This window comes from Dipodomys spectabilis, unplaced genomic scaffold (assembly GCF_019054845.1).
Source record: "Dipodomys spectabilis isolate Male_0828 unplaced genomic scaffold, ASM1905484v1 ptg000147l, whole genome shotgun sequence".
NCBI lineage: Eukaryota > Metazoa > Chordata > Mammalia > Rodentia > Heteromyidae > Dipodomys > Dipodomys spectabilis.
The window spans coordinates 15840388-15853155 of NW_024870824.1; positions in this window are offsets into that span (position 1 = coordinate 15840388).

The following is a 12768-nucleotide window of genomic DNA, read 5'->3' on the forward strand; positions in this document are numbered from 1 at the left end:
CTATTAATTTGAGATTATTTATGAAGAACCAAATAAATCAGCACATAAAAAATAAAAAGCTCAGGGACAATGCTCAGGTCCTGAGTTCAAGCCCTACGACGCAGCAAATGCATACATACATACATACAAACATGCATGCATAAACAGCTAGAAGGAATAACATTGATCAACATGAATCATACTAAAAAAATTTGACATGTTGTCTAAATAAAGATTATGAAAAATAAGTTTAAATAAATAAATAGCTGTAGTGAGTGTCATATTGGAGTTTTTCACACAATTTGAATGAATGACTTGATTGAGTAGCATAAAGGAAGCACTACTTTTTAGCTGCTTTAATATAAATATGTTTTTACTTGCTGAGTGGTGATAGGGAAACATTTCTCATCATTCCTTCTGAAATTGGTGACGGTTCCCAAAGCTGTCACGTGACCAATGCATAAGCATTATCTGAGTCACCTCCAGAGAACTCTCAATAGGACAAAACCATTAGAAAAGAAACCAGCTCCATGTTTTCTTCATGTCATCACTCAAGTTCAGGTTTCTCTGGTATGGGCTGGAGATTTCTTCTAGAAACTTAAGCCGTGTCCTGAGTCCGTGTTCTTATCTGATTTTTGAGCTAGGGTCTTGCTGTCTGCCCTGGCTTGAACTAGAAATCCTCCTCCTGCTGCATACTGCCTATCTAGAAGGGCAGTCATGAACCACCATGCTAAGATCTTGAGGATGGCTTCATGAACAGATGAGCAGCTCAGGCCAGGGACAGTTGAGCCGCTGTGAGTAAAGAGAAGTGTTGAATCAGCTGATCTCAATGTCCAAAGCACTCACATCTGCCCTTGACTGGTGGCAGATAGTTCTTCTAAGGTGTGAATGCTCACCAGCTCTGAAAGGATACACAAGGAATGAATCATTTATCCTAACTCTCAGGATCAGCGCCTCTTAGACTCTCAAGCCTTGAACTAAACAAGGAGGCTCCAAGTTTACATAATGGCTAAATTGAAAAGCATTGGAAGTAATATAGACTTGAACTGGGGAACCACTCAAAGACTATTAACTAAAAATAAACATATTGAATGAGGATAGAATCACTCTCACGAGAGAAAATAAGACTTAAAACAAACTGAAAACAAGCAGCAGAAGTTGCTGGGTGTTCTATCTAGAAGCCAGTGTTGAAATCAATAAGTCCTGGGGATTTCTTCTGCTTTGTGGCAAATTCAGGATTCTAAGTCCTAGGAGAAAGATTCTAATAAGAATTTCCCTTCCCACAGTGGTTTGAAGCAAGCTTCTGCCACTATCAGGGGAGGAGAAGAAATCCTGGTTGGCTTGCAAAATAAAACCACATACACTGAGAGTGAGACTTCTAGAGGAAACCAGGGGCAGAGGATGGTGGGAATGGCTGCTTGGAACCACAAACAACAACCACTAGTGTACACCTGCTACAGAGTTATTCAGAGGACTGACAGCAGCAGTCCACACAAAGGTCTTAGCACAAAGGAAGCCCTCTATTAGCATGAAGGCCTTTAACTCCATACAATGCATGTTCCTGCCCAGTGTTAAATCCCTCTACAGTATGCTTGCCAATGAAATTACCTCCAACGTTCCTTTTCCATGGAATCATGGATTTACCTGAAGAACTTCAGGAGATTTTACTAATCGTCTCCACAAGACTGCCTATCAAGAAATAGCTGAGAGCCAAAGCCTGACTCTGAAAGACTTGTGTGGATTTTATTCATTTCTCTATTTCTATGTTCTAAATGGTGCCCTCTCAAACCTAATTAGACATAGTAAAGTTTTGGGTTTGGGCAGCTTTGTTTACACATATTCTTTGGTCAGGAGGGAAAAATGGAGATGACACAGACTCAAAGACCTTATCTCTTCTTAAGTTCCACCAGATCAAGATAAATGGCCCTCATGCCAAACCTCAAAAACTCTAAATATGCATGCCAAATAGCTCATAAAAAACCCAGGCTGTATCATTCCCAAGTTCAACCCTATTTTCTAGCATTTCTGTTGCTGAAAAAAAAATCTAGAATCTAGGCTGGGAAGGTGGCTCAGTGGTAGAGCGCTTGCCTTGCATGCATGAGGCCCTGGGTTCAATTCCTCAGCACCACATAAGCAGAAAAAAGCTGGAAATGGCACTGTGGCTCAAGTGTTAGAGCACTAGTCTTGAGCTGAAGAGCTGAGGGACAGCACCCAGGCCCAGAGTTCAAGCCCCTGACAGACAAAAAAAAAAAAAATTAGAATCTGAAGGCATGCTGGCTTCATTTGAGGCAGACTCTTAACTTCTGTCAATGATGTGGAAAGAGAAGGGTGGGGTAAAAACTCAGCCTGCACAGATATCTACGGTCCAGTCAAGGCCACCCTACCTTACAGGCCATCAGCTAGACTTACAGAGGGCAGATCTGAAGCAAGGTCTCTGAGCCCACACAGCTCTATTTTGATACCACAATTCAACAACCCTAGTCTTCAGCGTTGGACACCAGTACTTCCTCAGCCACTTCCATCATTCATTCATTTGACAAATGTATACCGCAAGACAAGGAGCAAGTTACTATGTTAAATAAGAGCAATCCTTTATTATTGGAGTGCCTCCTCCTGGCACAACACAGCTTCAAGACTCAGCCACACTATCTTAACTCATCACTATGGCATTCCTATCAAGTCCCTCTTTCTGTGATAATTGCTTATGCTGCCAAATTACTAGACAGTCTTTGGTTACACTGCACAGAATTCTACATTCATTTACATTTCTTTTGTGTGATTTTGTTCATTTGTTTTCTTGTTTGGTTATTTTTGTATCTGTGCCAGTCCTGGGGCTTAACTCAAGACCTGGGCACTATCCTTGAGCTTTTTTAACTCAAGGTTGACACTCTACCATTTGAACCACATCTTCATTTCCAGCTTTTGAGCCATTTATTGTAAATAGCAATTTCATGTCCAGATTGGCTTCATACCATGATCCTTAGATCTCAGCCTTCTGAGTAGCTAGGATTACAGACTTAAGTCATCTGGCACCTGTAGCTTTGATTGTGTTTTGACCTCAGAAAGGCTAACAAATGGCTGGAGCTAGGGGCAGAAACAGAGGGGAGCCTTTAACTGAATGATACCCCCAGCCAGCTCTCCTGCCTCCATTCAAGGCCTTCCCCTGAAATACCAGGTGAAGAGATAAGAAGGTTCCATTTTCTGTCTCTCTGCTTCCCTGATACCCTAGTTCCTGAAGCAACAGCCCCCCAACACTGCCATGCCTGAAACCCCACAGGGCTTGGGAGGAGAGTCAGCAGTGTTCCATGTCCAGCAGCCTCCACCAATCCATCCTCCTTCATCTCCCCTGGGCTGGAGCATTGCTTCTGTGAAGTCCTTCCTCCAGCGAGTCTCCCACAGAACCAGCTGTCTGGCTGTGTTTAAGCTGTCACCCAGCCAAAGCCGCTGGTGGCACACCAAACTCCACCCAGCAAGCACACCAGGTCTGCAGTCGGCACCAAAACTTGTTTAAAACATCAGTTGAATCAAACAGCCAGTCAATTTAAAAATATTCAAAACAGAAAGCCAGTAAGATTTGAAAACAAGGATTTAAAACAAAACCTGGAAATAAAAGGCAAAGTTTTGCTTTATTTACTAGTTCTTATTTTTTTCTTTTTTTTTCTTTTTTTTTTGTTGGTCATGGGACTTGAACTCTGGGCTTGGGCGCTGTCCCTGAGCTCTTCACTCAAGGTGAGCGCTCTACTTGAGCCACAGAACCACTTGAGATTTTCTGGTGGTTCAGGCTATCTGTGAACTGTGATCCTCAGATCTCAGCCTCCTAAGTAGCTAGGATTACAGGCGTGAGCCACCGGCGCCCAGTGAGTTTTTTAAACCTTGCTTTTTATTTCAGAAAAGATTTAAGATGTAAAGAGTCATTATCTTTTTTGTTTTTTTTTGGGTCTGGTCGTGGGGCCTGAACTCTGGGCCTGGGCACTGTCCCTCAGCTCTTCAGCTCAAGGCTAGTGCTCTACCTCCTGAGCCACAGCGCCACTTCCAGCTTTTTTCTTTTTGCTTATGTGGTACTGAGGAATCGAACCCAGGGCCTCATGCATGCAAGGCAAGCGCTCTACCACTGAGCCACCTTCTCAGCCCAAGAGCCATTATCTTTCTAAAACATTTTTCTATAAATATCAATAACATCATGAAAATTCTCCTTAGGCAAACATTCAAAATAGTGTGTGCATGTGTGTGTGTGTGTGTGTGGTTTAGTAAGTGTGGAAACTAAGGCTCAGCAAGTCTAAGATCCTTGCCAGGGTCACACAGCAATGAATGTGAACATAAAGACTCCCTGAGTTCTTGCTACATATTCCATATCCTTCTCTGTGTGTGTGTGTGTGTGTAGGTGGGTGTGTGTCTGTGTGGGTGTGTGTCTGTCTGTCTGTCTGTCTGTCTGTATCTGTGTGTATGTGTCTGTGTATGTGAGTATAAGTGATGAAAGTGTGTGTAGATGAGAAGAGGGGGTAAGTGTATATGCATGTGTGCACTTATGTATGTATATATGTGCATTTCCATCTCTTCAAGCTCACTCCACAGGAAATTAAAACGCACTAGTGGCTCACGCCTGTAATCCTAGCTACTCAGGAGGCTGAGATCTGAGGATCAAGGTTCAAAGCCAGCCCAAAAGTTCATGAGACTCTATTTTTTTTCTTTTTGTCGGTCGTGGGGCTTGAACCCTAGGCCTGGGGCGCTGTCCCTCAGCTCTTCAGCTCAAGGCTAGCATTCTACCACTTGAACCATAGCTCCACTTCTAGCTTTTTCTGCTTATGTGGTGCTGAGGAATTGAACTCAGGGCCTCATGCATGCAAGGCTAGGTCTCTACCACTTGAGCACAGTGTCACTTCCAGTTTTCTAGTGGTTTTATTGGAGATAAGAGTCTCACACTCAGCTATCATGAGTCTCTTATCTCCAATAAACTACTAAAAAGCTGCAAGTAGAGTTGTGGTTTAAGTGGTAGAGTTTTAACCTTAAGCAAAAGAAGCTCAGAGGTAGCACCTAGGCCCAGAGTTCAAGCCACAGGACCAGCACACACACACACACACACACACACACACACACACACACACACACACACACACACACAGAGCAAGGATTCCTTTACTTTTGCTCTCCCTCCCACATTAAAAAGAGAAGAAAAAAAAAAAAGCTGCCACATTCCAGTATTTGCAGCAGAGCCCTGAATCCATGACTTCAGAATCATTAATTAAGGTTCACACATGTGTCACCAACTGAACCAGACATTTTGGATATCATGGCCAGAAAGCCACAGCCCATAGCCTCAGGCCGGGGTGTGCATTTATGACAGTCTGGAGACTAGCAAGGTGTGTTCTCTGCTCACCTCTGAGCAAAAGCTCTTACGTGCAGGCCTCGGGGCTGGAAGCTGGTGCTCAGAGGCCACCCTAATGAAAACCTTCATTTGCCTTTGTCCTATGCCAACACCACTTTAAATTTTCTCATCCATTTCCACATGTACATTTTAAAAGAAATTCCTATACCAATGCCATAAATGGAAAACTGAAATCACTCCTCATAAATAAAAGGTGGCCATTAAAAAATACTGAATAACCCATAGAGAGCAATGTGACTACATTCTCATCTAGACAAATACTCATAGCCTAAGAGGGGGTGTTCTCACTTCATAAAAAGGTGGTCTTAAGGTATAGGTGGGATATTAACTCTACATACACAGATCTTTCTCCTTGATCCTCCTAATGAAGGAGAATTCAATCAGGCACAATTTTCATTAATGTCAAATAGTCATGGGATTTAGGACATCACCAGCTAACTCAACTACCACATTATTCAAAGGATCTGAGCACCTATGACCAAGGTAACATAGCAAAGTGAATGGTGGAAAAATATCCCAGCAATCCCTGCTCATCAGACCAATATGCCCTACTACAGTTGTCTGCAGATCACCCAACTAATGTCTGAATGAGCGGTTACCATTCTTGAGGTCTGGTCTTGACCCACTTTGCTTTCAGATAAGACACCATAGTTCTAGTTGGCAAGAAACACAGTTTTCTAGTTTTGCTGTTTGTCTATCTATTAATTTCTTTATGAATAATAAAAGGGTCTTACATCAGAATTATCTCATGGGGGGTTCCAAATAAGACCTAGAAAGTTTAAGCAGGGTGTTCAGATAACCAGCTATGTGGTGATGGCATGTGAGAGGCGGGGTGCGTGGTCTTAAAAAATCCTCAGTGTGCGTGCTATTACCAGAACCTTCATCCCACATGAACCAGGAGCCTGTGAACCAGGCTGAGCTTACCAAAGTCATCTGCACTTTACCTGCCCCAGTCTGCCTTAATCATGGTTACTGAGAATGGATGCATGTCAGGACACCTATGGAAGAAAGGCCTACCCTGATAGCTTCCCCTGGAGAGAAGGGGTTGAATACGACAGTGAGTAAAACCTGGCCACTTTGTCTTCTTCCTTTCGGAGTTGCTATGGGAACCTAGGATGCGCTGCAGAAGCACCGAACCTATGCTTTGTAGGAGCAACTCAGGTGCAGTCTTTCCCAGCCTGAGGACAGGAAGCCTACTGAGCCTGCCAAGCTGACTGGACTGTTCTAGTTTATTTGAGTGGCGGAGCAGCCCTGTGCGTTCATGGGCCAGTGCCATGTGAGCTCCCAAAAGCAAAGGAAGGGACTCTTGTTCCGAGTGTAGAGAGCAGGACTTCCTACCAAGCACCTGGTGTTTCCTGAAATAGAACAGGATTTGAGCAAATGCCTTTCACTGGGCAGGCAGGAAAAACTGAGTGGAGCTCAAGGTTTCCTAGTGCCAGTGACTCAGCCCCTCAGCCCACCTTGCTCTCCAGTGTGGTCTGTCTGACTTTCTACAGCGTTGCACCCAACAAGCAGATGCCCCTGTGGTACTTGTGCCACCAACGTCCCTTGCCCTTGTCCCACCAGTCTATTTTAGTCCTGGAGATGCCACGCCTTCATCTTTCTTTCCTCTTACGTCAGTTGCACTCTGTTCCAGTTTCTATTTTTGACATTGATTAGGTCTTGATCAACAACTCAGGTCATTTCTTTTTTCTATAGGAGCTTTTTGATGGTTTTTAATATTTTTAATTGTAAAGATACTGTGCAGAGGGGTTACAGTTACATGAGTAAGGTAATGAGTACATTTCCTATCAAGCATTGTTACCCCCTTCTTTGTTTTTCCCCTACCACCCCTTCCCTCCCACCTCCCCAACTCCTCCCTCCGCCCCTGCCCCAAAGTTGTAAAGTTCATTTTCAACATAGTGTCTTATACATCTCATTGTCACAATGGGTCAACCTGTATCCTTGTTTCAGCATTTTGTTATTCCCCTTCCCCTCCCCAAATTAGAAAAATGTATATACAGATGCGGGGCATCAGAATCAAATACACTGACAACAGGGGTTATACCATGGGGGAAGAACATACAAAAGAAACCAAAAAAAATCACATAGTATGTTAAAAAACTTGTGTCCCTATCTTGGGGTTCATTTCGCTTAGCATCATCTTATATGGTCATAGGCACATAGCTTTTGACCTTTTCTGCTTGTTAACTCAGGTTATTTCTAGAACATCTTTTGTCTGCTGCAGTCCAGGAGAGATGCTGAGATACATAAATACACACACACACACACACACACACACACACACTTGCCCACATACACACACACACTTACACATATATATGTGTGTGTATGTATGATATATATCATATATATATTTATAAATATCAGACAGTAGCAGTGACAGAACATCTTTGGGAGCTGTTTTTGATCTTTGAGCCTATGCCCAATGACTCCCTGAATTCTTTGAGGAAAAGTGTATTCAGGCTGTTGACTCAGCAAAGACATGCTGCAGCCCCAGAGTCTGTTTCCACATTCTCCATCTCTATCTCCCATCCACTCTTATCCAGTCAATGCTTACAGAGGCCTCACTCTGCGCCCGACACCATGCTTAAGTGACAGATGTGAAGAAGCATAGTTACCCACCAGTATGAAAAAGTCAAAAAACAAATCTCTGAACCCTGGGAGAGTGTCAGAGAAAGCAGGCACGGTCCAGTCCTTCCGACCTCCTCAGCTCTACTCACAAATCTTCCCTGCTCTGCTTTGGCCACCCTGCTCTTCATTCTGTGTTTGATTGCTTTTCTCTTCCCTCAGTCTGGAAGGACCATGTCCTACCTCTTTTTTTCAGCTTGATTCTCCCCTGATCTGACAGCTTCAAAGAAGTCTTCCCAATCATTCTCATGTTTCCTAAATGTTCCCCTAGATATACCCCAACCATCTTTATTGCATAACTTCCCCCCACCCCCAGGATCATAGCCTTACCATCTATGTGGAATATTACCTATTTTCTCAAAGCAAAGGTGGGGCCTTTGAACCTGTGTCCATCACTACCACAGAAAACTGAGTGAATGAATAGTTCACATAGGAAAATCAGGAAAGGTCACATAAGCACACAGCTTCAGGAGGTTGCCTGGTGAGCATTTCTTATACAAAGACTGCAAGCTGAGTGAGGGAGCTAATGAAGTACAAGGCACAGAAATCTAAACAGAAGGTTAACAAGCAGTGAGGCTCTGTGGCAACAATGTTTGACTTCCAACTTGACAGTTCAGCCTTCCTCCATGTCACAATATAGCACGAGGCTCTCCCCAATCCTGAACACCATATTCTTTTTTTGTTGTTGTTGTGAAAATACTGTACAGAGGGGTTACAATTATATGGGTAAGATAATGAGTACATTTCTTGTCAAGCATTGTTGCCTCCTCCTTTGTTTCCCCTTCCCATCCCATCCTCCTCCTGCCCCCCCACCTAACCCTCCCTGCCCCCCACCAAAGTTGTAAAGTTCGTTTTCGACATAACGACTTGTACATCTCATTGTTGCAATGGGTCCACCTGTATCCCTATTTAAACGATTTGTTTTTTCCCTTCCCCTCCACAAATTATAACAACATCCAATACAGTGAAAGCAGGGTTTATATTTGGGCATTTACCCAAATGTTCACAAACAAGACCATACTAAAGCTACCAGCACGACTATGTTTATTGCAGCATTATTTACTATAGCTAAGATATGGAACCAACCCAGATGACCCTCAGTAGATGAATGGACCAAGAAAATGTAGTATATATATATTCAATGGAATTCTATGCCTCCATCAGAAAGAATGACATTGCCCCATTTGTTAGGAAATGGAAAGGCTTGGAAAAAAATTATATTAAGTGAAGTAGGCCAGGCCGAAAGAAACATAGGTCCCATGGTTTCCCTTATTTGCAATAACTAGTATATGTCTGAGTCAAGCAGAAAGGATCAGATAAGTTGATGTTAGGGAAATGAACCCTAAGATATGTATTCAAATGTTTTTTTTCTTTCATGAGATTGTTTCTAACACCATGTTCTTGAACTGCCTAATCTCCAGAATCATGAACTAAATCAACCTGGGTTTTTGAGAAATGACCTAGTATGTCAGAAATTTTATTTAACAACACAAATCAAGGTAAGATGGCAAGGACAAGGTCTGCCGACATGCAGGTCAGGACAGGGTTTCTACTGTGAAATCTCCCAAGTTCTATGCTCTTACCCTGCTAATATTATCACTATCTCTGGAAGCCCAATAAGTTCCCTTCCGATATCCACCACCCTATCTGTTTAAGACACTGCATTTTGCCTTCCATTCCTATTGCCTTTGAGGATGGCATGTAGGACCAGCTCCAATGAATTTCTTTGCTATTCAGTGTCTTCTGGGATAACTCTACTATATACCTGATCTCTATTGTCAAAGATGCCCCAGTCAGACAAAGGGAAAGAGGAAGGATGGATAAATACAGTCATAGTATTATATATATATATATATATATATATATATGAAAATGGAACCAGGTAATTTGAGGGGACCAGTGGGGTTGGGAGAGATGGGAGAGAATCAGTGATGGAAGAGATGACTGACATTGATCTTGACATTGGTCAAGAGACATTGTACTTATGAACTGACATGTTGAATTGAAATCCCTCTATACAACCATTTAAAAATAATAAAAAATATTTAATATAAAAATGATGTCCCAGAGAAGTGAGAAAATGAGGCTAGGATAAAAAGGCAGAGTAGGAATCATGCTAAGGGGTTTCTGTACCATATACATATATATATGGTATATATATATATATATATATGTATATGTATATCTTGCAGACCTTCAGCTGGCTGTACAGTACTCTTAGAGGAAAAGCAGTTTATCTCTTCTAGTTATCCTTTAAATCCCAGCTGAGTGGCTACAGAGAAGCCTTCTGTTTTTGTCAAATTCTCCCTATTCCACTTTCAAAGTAAATTTGCCTTTCTTTCTTGGCTTTTATCCTGAAGCACTCTTGTATTTATCTGAGTGATTATCTGCTTCGCATCCGTCTTCCTCTCCAGAATGTGGGCTCTGTGAAGGCAAGGACATGTCTGCTTTTCCTCATTGGTGCAGGACCAGGACAGCCCCAAGCCTGAGCACACTGGCTGTTCAACAATCATAGGTTAAATAAATGAATGCAGGGTCACAGCGTCGTGAACTCAGAAGTGACAAATGGCCAGTTATTTACTCTCCTTAATTATTTTGTGTACAATTTAGACAATATGTGTTCTATGTTGTTGTCAAGACCATAAAATAAAATGAATGGCTTTGTAAATCATTCCATGCTACTCCGATTATTTCTATTAAGGAACTACAGACTGAGTCTGTCCCCAGGATCTGGGGTACTTTCAGAAATGCCCATATCTAGAACAGAAGATTAGATTACAGAAAGGAAACAGCTCCTGCTCTCTCTCTTTGATTGACTGGAGATGGCCACACAGGCAAGCACATTTGGTTATTGCCATGTCAATATTAAATCATATTAAGATTTAAATAATAATCCAATTATTAAATGGGCATCCCCATAAGAAGCTATGCTTAGACTAGAAGTAAAGGGAACTGTATTTAATGCAATTGAGCTTGAGAGGTCAGAGGTTAAGGCTGTTGTTTGTCTAAAACAGGAAGACTATATTGAGAATATGGTCTTGGGAGAAAATGAAGAGACCAAAGGACATGCTTATATGTTTTGGAACTGTCTGGAGAAAGGGAAGTTCTAGTGAGTAACCAGTTCTATGTATATCCTTCTAGGTTGGAGAAGTAAACTTACCAAATTTCCAAGGTCAAACACCACCAACCAACTGTACCTATATTCAATTATACCTAAACATTGTAGGATCTTCTGGCTGAGCCAACCCCTGATTGCCACTAACATGATGGACATAACTACAGCTTTGGAAGCTGTAAGCTCAAATCCCAGAAAAGGCAAAATCTGACTACTATTGAGCTCCTGCTGTATGCTAAGGTGCTGTATGAAGACAAGAACAGGCTTTGTGTTCTGAACTCCCTTGAGCAATTCTCTAACATAGACGTAACCACCACCCCATGAACAGATGAGGCAATGAGCCCATGTACTTATCCTGGGGCACACAGCTAGCTCTGGCTGGCCTGTGTCCTGAATGCGAGTCCACATCTCACAACTGTGGCAAGTGAGTGGACCAACACAGGAAGCATCGTACAAAGCTTTAGCAAAGTCACCTGCAGTTTCCACATCACCTTCAGCTTGTAAGAAAGGAGGAATCCAGAGCTCCATTCCAAACTAGTGCATCAGAACCTGCATTGTATCTCAGGCAATGTGTGTACATTTTAAAAGGCTCTCATCTATGAAGTTATGCATGTGATGACTCCAAATTCATGTATGGGGACCTACCTTATTATGTCTTCTGAATGTGGCCGGTGGGAGTCTACTACTCTGTGCTTTGATTACTTGTACGCCATGCAGATTCTGATCCTGTAGAGCTGGGGTGAGCCCCCAGAATCTATACTTTTAATAAGCTCTCTCCAATGATCCAAGCAGTGACCTTTGACCACACAAAGTTTCTATAAGAGACTAGAGGAAACTGACAGACACAATCTCCCAACCTGCAAATAAGGAAAACAGACCTCTCACTTGAATGGATGAGTTCAGGGCAAGGCATGTCCTCTGTGGTGTTCCCGAGGACCTCGCTCCCTATCTGTCACCAAAGAGGCAAATGTCACCCAAGAAGGAATGCATGGGCACCAGTCAGTCCTCATCTCTCCTGTTTCTCCCCCCACATGAGATGCCCCATACCACTCCCATGAACCTCAAAGCCCTACCTGACCTGGAACCTCCTGCGTTCCTTCCTACAACTTCCTCTCTCCACTCCATTCCCAACACTTGGACTTTGTGCCATTGTTGTTGTTTCTAAACACACTAAGATTGTTTCCCGGCCTCAGGATCTTGGCACATGCTCTCCCCTCGACCTAGAATGGCCTTCCACTAGTTCTTTTCATGCCTGGCTTCATCTTGTCATTCATAACTCAGCTCAAATTTCACCTCTTCAGCAAGACTGTCCCTGACTGACCTGTCCCCACCCTAAAACTCTTGAAGCATGCCATTTTTTTCTTAGCCTTCATCAACCAAAACTTATTTCATTTGTTTATTCACTTCCTGAACATTTCCCCACATACATCCTGATTCTCCATGAAAGCAGAGGCCTTGTCCAACAACCCCTTGTATATAGTCAGGGTTCCAGTGATAGAGGGGCTGGATGGCAGACCTAACATATCTCAGGGAATGAATGATTTGCTGCTGTTGCTGCAGAGTAGGAAGCAGACCAAACATATTGATAGACCAGTGAGAGGACCTAGGTGTACAAGTAGGGGTCCTATGAGGGATTCACTTTGCCTTAGAGGGTGAGAAG